At 42.2% G+C, this 13,402-nt stretch overlaps 1 pseudogene; it reads left to right on the top strand.

Moving 5' to 3' along the window:
• Window positions 1–4,561: 4,561 nt before the first annotated feature.
• Window positions 4,562–12,356, top strand: LOC105731672 (guanine nucleotide-binding protein-like 3-like protein; annotated as a pseudogene).
• The last annotated feature ends 1,046 nt before the right edge of the window (window positions 12,357–13,402 follow it).

Genomic DNA, 13,402 nt, shown 5'->3' with positions numbered 1-13,402 from the left:
AATCCCAGCTACTCGGGAGGCTGAGGCAGGAGAATCACTTGAACCTTGAAGGCGGAGGTTGTAGTGAGCCAAGACAGCACCATTGCACCCCAGCCTGGGCAACAAGAGTGAAACTCCGCCTTAAAAAAAAAAGAAATATGGAACCATGCAGGGTTTTCAGCAGAGAAGTGACATGATCTGAGTAATGTTTTCAAAAGATTAGGAGGCTGATGAAATAATCCAGGAAAGATACAGACCAGGGTGGTTCAGCAGCAGAGGTGGTGAGACATGGTCACATTCTGGATAATTTTTGAATCAGGATTTCCACCAATGTTGGATGTGACAGAGGATACTTAGGAAGAACTCTGAAGTTTTTAAAATTATTATTAGACTTTAAGTTCTGGGGTACATGTGCAGATTGTGCAGGATTGTTACATAGTATACGCATGCCATGATGGTTTACTGCATCCATCCCCCCATCATCTACATTAGGTATTTCTCCTAACTTTAATCCCTCCCCAATCCCCCCACCCCCTGCTATCCCTCCCCTAGCTCCCACCCCTCAACAGGCCCCAGTGTGTGATGTTCCCCTCCTTGTGTCCATGTGTTCTCACTGTTCAACAACCACTTATGAGTGAGAACATGCGGTGTTTGGTTTTCTGTTCTTGTGTCAGTTTGCTGAGAATAATGGTTTCCAGCTTCATCCATGTTCCTACAAAGGACATGAATACATCCTTTTTAATGGCTACATAGTATTCCACATTTTATATGTGCCACATTTTATTTATCCAGTCTATCACTGATGGGGATTTGGGTTGGTTCCAAGTCTTTGCTATTGTAAACAGTGCTGCAATGAACATACATGTGCACGTGTCTTTATAACAGAATGCTTTATAATCCTTTGAGTATATACCCAGTAACGGGATTGCTGGGTCAAATGGTATTTCTATTTCCAGATCCTTGAGGAATTGTCACACTGTCTAACACAATGGTTGAACTAATTTACACTCCCACCAACAGTGTAAAAGTGTTCCTATTTCTCCACATCCTCTCCAGCATTTGTTGTCTCCAGATTTTTTAATGATCACCATTCTAACTGGCATGAGATGATGGTATCTCAATGTGGTTTTGATTTGCATTTCTCTAATGACCAGTGATAGTGAGCATTTTTTCATATGTTTGTTGGCTGCATAAATGTCTTCTTTGAAAAGTGTCTGTTCATATCCTTCGCCCACTTTTTGATGGGGTTGGTTGTTTTTTTTTTTTCTTGTAAATTTAAGTTCTTTGTAGATTCTGGATATTAGCCCTTTGTCAGGTGGGTATATTACAAATTTTTTTTCCCATTCTGTTGGTTGCCAGTTCACTCTAATGATTGTTTCTTTTGCCATGCAGAAGCTCTCAAGTTTAATTAGATCCCATTTGTCTATTTTGGCTTTTGTTGCCATTGCTTTTGGTGTTTTAGTCATGAAGTCCTTGCCCATGCCTATGTCCTGAATGGTATTGCCTAGGTTTCCTTCTAGGGTTTTTATGGTGTTAGGTCTTATGTTTAAATCTTTAACCCATCTGGAGTTAATTTTTGTATAAGGTGTAAGGAAGAGGTCCAGTTTCAGCTCTGAGGTTTTTGGCCTGGATAGCTGGAAGCTTCAAGTTGCTATCAACTGAGATTTAGAAGGAGGAGGTTTAGGAAGAAGATCAGAAGTTCAACTTTGAGTGTGATAGGTTTAAGAGATCTGAGAGACATGCAAGAGGAAGGGTAGACACTTGTGTACAGTAAGTCTGGAGTTCAAGAGAGAGGTCTACACTGGAGTTACAAAAGCAAATGAAAATGAGGTTTTCCAGGAAGGGGGTGGTCACAGAAGAAAGTCAAGGATAGGACACTTCTACTTTAATAAAACATAGCCAAGAAAAGAAGGAACCAACAGAAGAGGTGGATAAGGATTGACCAGAGGCAACTCTCTTTCAAACCAGGAGTAAGAAACTTCTCTCCAGACTGTTACTACAATTTGAAATGTGTGATTCGGGGGATGTGATGTGATCCTCATGTATGGCTCACGGTGGTTTCATGGAAACTCTGAAGTTGGAGAAAACGGCCTGGGTTATATTTTCCTGTGTATGTTTCTAGTATGTGTGGATGGTGTGGCTGGGTGGACCCACATTCCCCAAGAGATAGAACCTCAAGACCAGGGATACCCTCTGAATATGGCTACTGGGGACATCCCCTTCCACTTACCAAAGAAGGGTTGGGGGGAGCTTTATTTTTCATTTTGTCTTTTAAGAATATTTAAAAAATAATATTCTAATATGAATTCTGTGTGTGTAAATAGTCTACAAAAGTCTTTTTTTCTGAATTTAGTGTATCCAACTCTTTTCTCTAGAAATGGGGCTTTTCTGACCCCCTCATTGATTATTGTTAACTATCAGGGTTATTATTGACTCATTGACTGTTAGTATTTTTTTCTTTTTTAAAAATAGTCCCCTTCATTAATTTATGTCCTTTTTATCATTGTTCTAAATGACATCTTACTTCCTGTTACTCAGCTACACAACTGAGAGTTATATACCATCCTGTTTAGAGAAACGTATTCACCAAATTGACTCAACCACAGTCTCAGAGCTTGAGATACTATCTTTCAGGTTTTTCCTGGGGTTGAGCTATGCAGAAGAATATAAATCCTCAGCTACTTGTAAGCCGAGTAGGATGATTGCTTGAGGACAGAAGGTCCAGGCCAGCCTGGGCAAAAGAGCAAGACCCCTCCCTCTAAAAAATAAAAATATAAAAAACAATATAAGTCATGTTTCTTAACCTGTGCATTAAATAATTATCATATAGCAACTATGGTCGGCCAGAATTAAAAGCTTGACACATAATAACTCATTCTATCCTCTCAAAAACCCTTCAAGGTGGGGACTATCATAGTCATCCTCACTTTAGAAATGAAGAAAATGAAGTACAGAAAGATGAAGTCACTTGCTAAGGACACACAGCTAGTAAGTGGCACAGGCCCGATCTGAACCCACGAGGCTGGGCTCTAGTGCCCCTGTGCTTAACCACTAACTTTGCTACACCCTGTGCCTCTTTTGGTAATTTTCCACCATCTGAGCTGCTTCTGGCTTTGTTGCTGTTGTTGTTGTTTGGTGACGTTTTTGGTTTTGGTAAGATCAGAACCTCATACCTGGCACTTTCATATCACCCTTAAAGTTAACCATACAGCATCTGAAAAATAGTGATGCCATGAGCCAGGGAGGCCAAATGAAGTGCCGTGTTACAGATGGAATTTCTCAGGCGGCCTTCCCTGCATGAAGGCAGTTGCTCTTCTTGGTGCTACAAGGTATAATGATTGTAGCTATTGGTATTTTAAGCACATTCAATGTAAAATTGACTGTTTTAATACTCTAAGGAATTCATCCATCTAAAGATTTAAAATGCATTTCTTCTCAGTACGATTCTATTCTGATTTTTCTTTTTTAGAGACAGTTTCACTCTGCCACTAGGCTCTAGTACAGTGGCACAATCACAGCCTCAAAATCCTGGGCTTAGTTAACCTCTCCACCTAAGCCTCCCAAGCAGCTGGGACTAAAGGCATGTGTCACCACAACTGGATAATTTGTTGTTGTTGTTGTTGTTGAGATGAAGTCTTGCTCTGTCTCCCAGGCTGGAGTACAGTGGCGTGATTTCAGCTCACTGCAACCTCCACCTCCATCTCCACCTCCACCTCCCAGGTTCAAGTGATTTCCCTGCCTCAGCCTCCCCAGTAGTTGGGATTAGAGGCACCTACCAGCACACTCAGTTAATTTTTGTATTTTTAGTAGTGACGGGGTTTCACCATGTTGGCCAGACTGGTCTCGAACTCCTGACCTCAGGTGATCCACCTGCCTTGGCCTCCCGAAGTGCTGGGATTACAGGTGTGAGCCACCATGCCCAGCCAAATTTTTAAATATTTTTTACAAACGTGGTCTCACTGTGTTGCTGCTCTCTAACTCCTGGGCTCAAGCAATCCTACTGCCTTGGCCTCTCAATGTGCTGGAATTACAGGGTGAGCCACTGTGCCTGCCCTCAATTTGATCTTTTAAGCGAAAGGCTTATTGCAAGAAACTATGTTTGGGCATATTAAGAATCAACGTTGATATGTGGATTCACTCATGAGCCTATTTTATTGCCTGGTCTGAGCATCTGTTCCTTTCACACACTCTCCAGTGAGTCAGTACCAGCAGCAAGTTTCCAGTTTCCGCAGATATTTGGTTCTTACCCTGTAGTGAGCATCATAAAATCTCTCAGCTGGACTTGCTTCTCACTGTTTGATTTCTCTGCAGAGCTCCCAATGCACATAGGGGCTTGAGATGTTTGCTTGTTTAGATGCAGGTGCTGACTCAGCAGCTTGGCTGGGGCCTGAGATTCTGCATTCTAAGATGCTCCCAAGTGATGCTGTTGCTGCTGTTCTGCCCTGCAAAATTCAGAAGGAAAGGCCTACAACTGTGATTCTCAAGCTTAGCTGCCCCATTGGAAACACTTAGGACTCTTTGAAAAATACCATTGCTTAGGTTCTGCTTTCAGAGGTTTTTTTTTTTTTAATTGTCCTGGAGTATGGCCGGGGCAGTAGGATTTTTGAAAGCTCCTCAGGTGAGTCTGCTACTCAGTCGTGATTAAGGCTCACTACTTTTGTTTAGAGCAGTGACCGTCAAATGTGTGGGCCTGGGCCATTAGCACTGGCATCTCCCCCAACTCAAGACCTGAATTAGAAACTCGGGTGCACCAGGCTTCCCTGTTAACAAACCTGCATATGATTCTGATGCACATTCAAGTTTGAGAACCACTGGTTTAGAGACTCATATAATATATTTTCCACTTTTCTTCCTATCTCTCTTGGTCCCTTTTTCCCTCCTCTTACCTCCCTCCTTCTCCTCCCCACCAATCCCTCAACCCAATGTTTGCAAACTGTTTAGATCAGTAGGGCTATATTAAAATATGAAGATAACAAGCTAACAGTTTGGGGATGGGTGTAGAGAAAGCAATTCAATTGATGCCAAATATGCAAATATTTGGGTCATCTTGATAACTGACAGTTGATCACTGCTACAGTTGGAATGTATTCCCTCCCCAAAATTTATTTGTTGAAATCTTAATCCCAAATGCAAGAATATTGGGAAGTGAGACTTAATGGAAGGTGTTTAGGTCACAAGAGTGGAGCCCTCATGAGTATATTAACTCTGCAATAAAAAGGGCTTGAGGGATTGAGTTTGACCTGTCTTCTGCTCTGCTGCCATCTGAAGACACAACATTTCTCCCCTCCAAAGGATACGATCTTCAAGATACCACCTTGGAAGCAAAGACTAGGCCCTCACCAGACACCAGATCTACTGATCTTACACTTTCCTACCTCCCAAACAGTAAGAAAAAAAATCTGCTTCTTATAAATTACCTAGTCTGTGCTATTCCATTATAACAGTACAAACGGACTAAGAAAGGTAATTCACTTAGGCACGAAATCTAGTTTGTGTACCCCAAACTAGAGTAAACTGGATGCACCAAAATGTCAATCCTTTAGTGACACCTTAAAGCCAATAATGCCGGACTACATATTTGGAAGGAAACCCAATGGAAATTGTTCTAGTATATGCTTCTGCCAGTCACCATCTAGTGCTTTTGACAGTACTGTGTAGACCTACTCAATCAGAATCCTCCCAAGCCCAGGCTGACATGGTGCCATTGTCTTTAAGCCCTGACTAACGCCTCCAGGTTGAGGTTCTCAAAGTCTGTAGAACTAGGTCTTCACCTGCGTCTTTTATAGCCCTTGATCCCCGAGGCTGTTGGCTGTTGGCCCCTGCATGCTTGAATCTCACTGCCCTTCACAGCTGAGGAAGAGGCTCCCCGAGGGCATCACACCTAACTTCCTGCAGGTGATGGACATTCATGGAGCGCAGACTGTGGCCGGGCTGCCAGGGGCTAAAGGAGGCAAAGTAGCTTCTGCTAAGGGATGTTCCAGTCCAGTGGGAGGGTGAGCCCAGCACACAGAAATGAATGGCTCTGCCAGGATGTGGCTAGGGGAGCGTCATACAAACACCTGCCTCAGTATTCAGATCACTTGGCATGCTATTTACACAGAAGAGAGCAATGTGGGCCTACTCCTAGGAGAAGAATGGATACCTTTTGCTTTAGGGCATTAATATTAGGAGATCTTTCTTTTACTTGTGGCAAGATACCTATAATATAAAATTTGCCATCTTAATCATTTTTAAGCATATAGTTCAGTAGTGTTATATGTATTTAAATTTTTATGCAATCAAACTCAATAACTTTTTAATGTCACAAAACTGAGACTCTATGTGGATATCCAATAAACAACAAATCCCCACTTCTCCCTCCCCGCAGCCTCTGGCAACCACCATTCAACTTTCTGTTTCTATGAATTTGACTACTCTAGGCACCTACCTCATATAAGTAAAATAGTACAGTAATTGTCTTTTCGTGGCTGACTTACTTCACTTAGCATAATGTCATCAAGAGTCACCCATGGTATAGCATATGTCAGAATTTCCTTCCTCTTTAAAGCTGAATAATACTCCATTGTATGTACATACCACATTTTGTTTATCAGTTCATCAGTTTCATGAATACCTATGTTGTTTCCACGTTTTGGCTATTGTGAATAATGCTTCCACGAACATGGGTGTACAAATATCTCTTTGAAACCCTGCTTTCAATAGATATACACCCAGAAGTGAATTGTGTAGATGATATGGTAATGCTATTTGTAATTTTTTGAGGATTTGCCATTCCATTTTCCATGGTAGCTGCATCATTTTCCTTTCCCACCAGCAGTGCACAAGTTTTCTAATCTCTCCACATCTTTGCCAACACTTGGTATTTTCTTGTGTTTTGATAGTAGCCATCCTAATAGGTATGAGGTGATATCCCATTGTGGTTTTAATTTGTATTTTCCTAATGATTAGTAATGTTCAGCATTTTCATATGCCTATTTTTGGCCACTTGTATATCTTTTTTGGAGAAATATCTATTCAAGTCCTTTGCCCACTTGTAAATAGTTTGCATGGGTTTTTTTGGCTGTCATTGTTGTTACATTGTAGGAGTTTTTTTTAAACTAAGGCAAAGGAAGTGGGAATAGTGAGAAGGATTGCCTAATATTAATGCCTGTGCATTGTATAATTTTCTGGGGTAGGGGACAGGGTTTTTAGTTCACTTAAGCCTTGAATCCTGGACTCAAAGACTCCTCTGCCTCAACCTCCCAAGTAGCTGGGATTACAGGTGCATACCACCACACCTGGCTGAACTGTAAGAGTTATTTACATAATCTATACAGTATCCCCTTATCAGATATATAATTTACAAAGATTTTCTCCCATTCCATAGTTTGCCTTTTCACTCTGTTGATTGTGTCCTTTGAAACACAGAAGTTTTTTCTTTATTTTGATGTAGTCCAATTTACTTTTGGTACCTGTACATTTGGATAATATCCAAGAAATCATTGCAAAATCTAAAGAACCTTTTCCTCTATGTTTTCTTCTAAGAATTTTATAGCTTTAGGTTTTATGCTTAGGTCTTTGATTCATTTTGACTTACTTTTGAATATAGTGTAAGATTCAGGTTCAAATTTACGCTTTTGCAGGGAGATCTAGTTTTCCCAACAACATTTGTTGAAAAGACTGTTCTTTACCTCACTGTCTTGGCACCCTTATTGAAAATCATTTGATCATATAGAGGAGAGTTTATTCCTGGGCTCTGTTTCATTCCACCGTTCTACATGTCTGTCTTTATGCCAGCACTACCCTATCTTGATTACTGTAATTTCATAAGATAAATCAAGAAATATGAAGCCTCCAGCTTTGTTATTCTTTTAGAAGATTGTCCTGACTATTTGGGATAATATTAGGCAATCTTTTAAACCAAAATTCAGATTTCTCTCATCTTAAAAGTCTCCAATATCTTCCTATGACATGTACAATTCAAACTTCTTACCAAGAGGACCCACGACCCGCTGCATAACCTGTGTGCGACCTGCCCATCTCCCCTCCCCTCTCATTATGCTCCCTGCTTGTCCACAGTGCTCCAGTGCCACTGGCTGCCTGTCTGCTCTCCAGCCCAGTTCCTCTGAGCGAGTGCTATTCACTCACACATCTGTCCATTTGTGCATTCTACATATATATATTGAGATCCTACTCTTTGTTGGGTCCTGTTATAGCGATACGGATAGAGCAATTGACACTCACAGCTGATGCCTTCTCAGCCTTTGGCTGAGAGGCTTTCTTCCTCACCCTATTTAAATTTGTTCTTCCTCGCATCCCACCCCCGCCCCAATTCTCCATTTCTATATTCTACTATTACTGCTTTCATAGACTTACTCTTCATTTTTTTAAAACCTGTATATCTTCTGTCTCTCCCATCAGACCTTAAGCTTCAAAAAGTCACAGGCTCCAAAGACACTTGGGGAACACTCAGTACACATTTGTTGAAAGAATAAAATGAGTTTGGTTGACGATTTTCTGAGAGGACAGTAAACTTGGGTAATAAAGGCTTCCTTTTATAGGACAGAGTGGTCATTCACCTCTCTGAGCCCCTGTCATTGCTGTTGGTTTGAATGTCACCAAATCACCGTTTAGAAAGCTGTGTTAAACTTGCACTAAACACATAATAAAGCATTATAACCATAATTTCACTGTTTAAATGGAGCAGGATTTCTGAGGACACTCAACATTTGTTTTCCCATCTCCTGATCCTTTCCAAAGAAAATTGGAATTACACCTATAATCCCAGCTACTTGGGAGGTTGAGGCAGAGGATCCTTTGAGTCCAGGAGTTCAAGGCTTAAGTGAACTATGATCATGTACCCCCATGTGTCATCTGAGAGCAAGAGTCTAACATCTGAGTAAAGGAAAGAAATAATTTCCCCTGAAGAACTAGCTTGTATTTTTTCTTATGAGTACCACTCACTGATTCAAAGTCATTGACTTAAAATAGAGAGCTGTTGGATCCCATTACTCTTCTGTACAAAAATGCTTTAAAATGTGAGTCAATCCAGGTTTAACCAAAAAGAAGAAGAAATGCTTCCTAAATAATCCCATATTCGACAGTTATTTAATTAAATGTAACCACTGATGTTATAACTCCCCAGATTACAAATGTGCCTCTGCCACGTTCGTATTACCCGAGTAAACTGACACTCATGAGGCAAAATAAGCCATTTTACCACTTTCTCCCCTTGGGTTCACAGCCCAAAAGTATTTGCTCATAGTAAATGAATGTAATATGGACACATATTTGCAAGTTTACCTCACAGTCAGCCACAAGGTAAATAGAGTCATCCATATTATAAACCCCCAAAACCATACTGTAACTTTACATCATGAAACATGCCAAAATTACATTTTATATCCTTACTGAATGTACAATTTGAAATTACCTCTTCTTAAACGAAATAGGAATGTCAGACTTGGTTGTCCTGCATAAGATGAATCATATGGATTATATTATTTTGTTATATTTTATTTTCTTTCAGACAGTTTCAATCCCCTGTAACACGTTTGAGCTGAACTGTTTGTTTAGTACATTCCCCCGGCCTATTAGTCATGAAAGAACCAGATACTCTAGTGATTATCTTGCGGGGGCTCACTCATTGCTTTTGGAAACAGGCCACAGATGAAGTAACAATAACCATACTGACGGAAAAAAACAAAAAAGCCAAGCCAGCAATATAGTATTATGACAGCAGATCACATCTTGACTTGAAAAAGCAGAAGCGATAGTCTAGCTTTTCCACTTCATACATACATATCATCTCCCTTGACGTTCTGCCCCTGTCTGCCACCAATCAATCTTCATTCAAGAAATATAGTCTAAATTTTCCCTATGGATCTTCAGGAATGACTCACTGAGTGTAGCTGGAAGTATATGAGAAATTTTACTTCAAAGATAAATATTTCCATTATGCTTCCTTAGGGGATACATAAGGTCAGGATATGTAATAGAATTTTGCTTCACAGCACATAATATTCTCATTTTCACCACAATTATTTCTCTTCAACAAACAAGTTAGAGTACTTGCCAGAATGTTCATTACAAGATTGTTCATAGTGACCAAAAATGAAAATCAACTCAAATGTCCATCAGAGGATTGGCTGAATAAAACATGGCGCACATATATCAATGGAACAGAGGCAGGCATTAAAATAAATGATGAGATATTTACGGTTTTCCGGGGGAGATCTCACTTCTCAGCCAGCTCCTTGAGATGGTTTCAGAAACCCTTACTTGCCACAATCCAGAGATGTAAATTCATTCCCTTCTGCAGACAATGCTCCATGATTGACGGAAGGACGGAGTAGGAGGGGAAGAAGGCAAATGGGTAGGAGAGGCTTCTAAGTTGTTCTGGCTCCTGCTCCAGCTCGGATTGGGTCTGGCCATAGATCTGAACTTATGCAGAAAGAGCTGGGAGTGCTCACGGATTGTCTGGGACCCAAGGACCTGGGAAGGTTGTTGGGAACAGCTAACCAATTCACTTCAGGTGGGGAATACTCGGCCAGATATGTGACTCAGGCGGCCATTTTCTCACACCCTGCAGTCACCATCTTCCAGGCAAAGACACCATCCCCCACCCTTGTCTGATTCGGGCATGGTGACTGCCTGGTTACTGAGGTTTGGGAGCACGCATATTTAACCCCAGACAGATGCACGCAAAATTTTGCCTTGCAAGTAGGGTATATGGCCTCACCAATCGACCCGCTGCTTCTTCCCTGTCACTTCGCTGTCCTCCCTCTACCTCCTCCACTATTTCCTTACCTACGGGGCAGCCAGGAGGCGGGGCCAGCGTGGTAGCGAGGAAGGGACGGGCGGGCGCAAGCTGTCAGTCAGAAGCCCGCCCCCAGCGGAGAACGCACAGTGGGCGGAGTCGGGCGCCTCCCAGCCTGGGATCCGGAAGTCTGAACCTAGCTGCGCGAGAGCGTTTGCTCGCCGAACCGAGTTGTCGTGTTGCTGTCTCTTCTCACAACCTCGCCCGAAGTATAGGAAGAGAGCAAGCAGATTTGAACCTATCTGCTTTCAAGCTGGTTATCACAATGAAACTTAGACACAAAAATAAAAAGCCAGGTAAAAGTTCAAAGGGCCACAAGAAGCCTGCAAAGCAAAATGGGAAGAAAGCAACCTCCAAAGTGCCCTCTGCACCTCATTTGGTTCACTCCAATGATCATGCCAATCGAGAGGCTGAATTAAAGAAGAAAAGGGTTGAGGAGATGAGGGAGATGCAGCAAGCTGCCTGGAAGCAAGAAAGACAAGAACGCAGGACCATCGAGAGGACGGTCAGGATGTCCTGATGCCAGGAGGAGTTTGAGCATAAGGAGGAAGTTTTGCAGGAATTAAATATGTTTCCTCGGCTGGATGACGAGGTTACAAGGAAGGCTTATTACAAGGAGTTCCATAAGGTGGTGGAATACTCTGATGTGATTCTGGAAGTCATGGATGCCAGAGATCCATTAGGCTGCCGCTGCTTCCAAATGGAGGAGGCTGTCTTGCGAGCACAAGGCAGCAAGAAGCTGGTCCTTGTCTTGAACAAGATTGACCTGGTCCCCAAGGAGGTTGTGGAGAAATGGCTGGATTACCTTCGGAAAGAGTTGCCAACCGTGGGTTTCAAGGCCAGTACCCAGCATCATGTCAAAAACCTAATCATTGCAGTGTATCAGTAGATCAGGCCTCTGAGTCACTGCTGAAAAGCAAAGCCTGCTTTGGAGCTGAAAAACCTCACGAGGGTTCTGGAGAACTATTGCCGCCTTGGTGAAGTGCATACGCACATTCATGTGGGCGTTGTGGGTCTTCCCAATGTTGGGAAGAGCAGCCTGATTAATAGCCAGAAGCGCGGCCGTGCATGCAGCGTGGGAGCGGTTCCTGGGATTACCAAATTCATACAGGAGGTCCACCTGGACAAGGTCATCCGGCTGCTGGATGCTACAGGCATTGTTCCAGGACCCAACTCAGAGGTGGGCAGTAATATCCTGTGTAACTGCGTCCACGTGCAGAAGCTGGCAGACCCTGTGACCCCGGTGGGAACCATCCTGCAGCACTGCAACCTGGAGGAGATTTCCAACTACTATGGTGTCTCTGGGTTCCAGACCACTGAACACTTACTCATGGCAGTGGTGCACCATTTGGGGAAAAAGAAGGGAGGCTTATACAGTGAGGAACAGGTGGCCAAAGCTGTCCTAGCTGACTGGGTCAGTGGGAAAATCAGCTTCTATATGCCACCACCACCTACTCACACTCTGCCTGCCCATCTCAGTGCTGAGATTGTTAAGGAAATGACTGTGGTCTTTGACATCAAGGATACTGATATAAAAGTATGTGTGCAGCATTATAGTTTGTATGTATTTAATACATGATATGTGTAACATTATTTCTTTTGGAAAGATTTTCCTGACTCCAGAATATACCATGCCCTTTTTTGTTTGTTTGTTTTCTTTGAGGTGGAGTCTCATTCTGTCACTCAGGCTAGAGTGCAGTGGCATGCTCTTGGCTCACTGCAACCTCTGCCTCCCAGGTTCAATGATTCTGCTGCCTCAGCCTCCCGAGCAGCTGGGATTAACAAGCATGTGCTACCATGCCCAGCCATTTTTTGTGTTTTTAGAAGAGATGGGGTTTTACCATGTTGGCCAGGCTGGTCTTGAACTCCTGACCTCAGGTGATCTGCCCGCCTTGGCCTCCCAAAGTTCTGGGATTACAGGTGTGAGCCACCACGCCCAGCCTATGCCCTCTTTTTAAATATTAATTTGATCCTAGAATACAGACTTCCCCTTCATAGAACTTATCACAATTGTAAGTAAACATGTAATAGCATCATAGTTGTTTGAGCCTGTCTTCCTACTCAATTTCTTTTCTTCCTTTTGATTTCCTGTATTTTCTAATTTTTCTATAATGGCAATATACTTTTTTAATAAAAAGAACTTAATAGAATAAAAAATTAAAATTGTATTTGTCAGCTTTTACTATAACGATGCTGCAATCAATTCCAGAATATCAAAGTCTTAAAACAAAAAGGCTTCATTTCCCTCTCAGTCTCTGTGGGTCATCTGGGTGTCTCTGTTCCAGACTGTAGGTCAAGTTCAGGTCTTCTTCTATGGGGAGTTAGGCAGAAGGATTAGTTCTTACCTGGGACATGCTGTTCTCATGGCAGGAGGCAGGAGCACAAGAGAGACCTTCAGAAACATGCAAAGCCTTTTAAAACCTCTGTCAGAATTGGCATTCATTTATGCCCACCCTCTATCAGCCAAAACAAGTCACATGGCCAAGTCCAAAGACAATGGAGCAAGGATGTATAGTCTGCCTCCCATGAGGCATGGTAAGTTACCTGACAACAGGAAGAAATGTATTGTTACAGAGAAGATGCAAAGATTTGGGTATAATAACCCAATATGTCACAATACTAATA

This window comes from Aotus nancymaae, unplaced genomic scaffold (assembly GCF_030222135.1).
Source record: "Aotus nancymaae isolate 86718 unplaced genomic scaffold, 86718_ANA_hifiasm-v0.15.2.pri h1tg000043l, whole genome shotgun sequence".
Classification (NCBI taxonomy): Eukaryota; Metazoa; Chordata; class Mammalia; order Primates; family Aotidae; genus Aotus; species Aotus nancymaae.
Note: the sequence above shows the minus strand (reverse complement) of the source record. Positions and strands in the feature narration are given on the sequence as shown.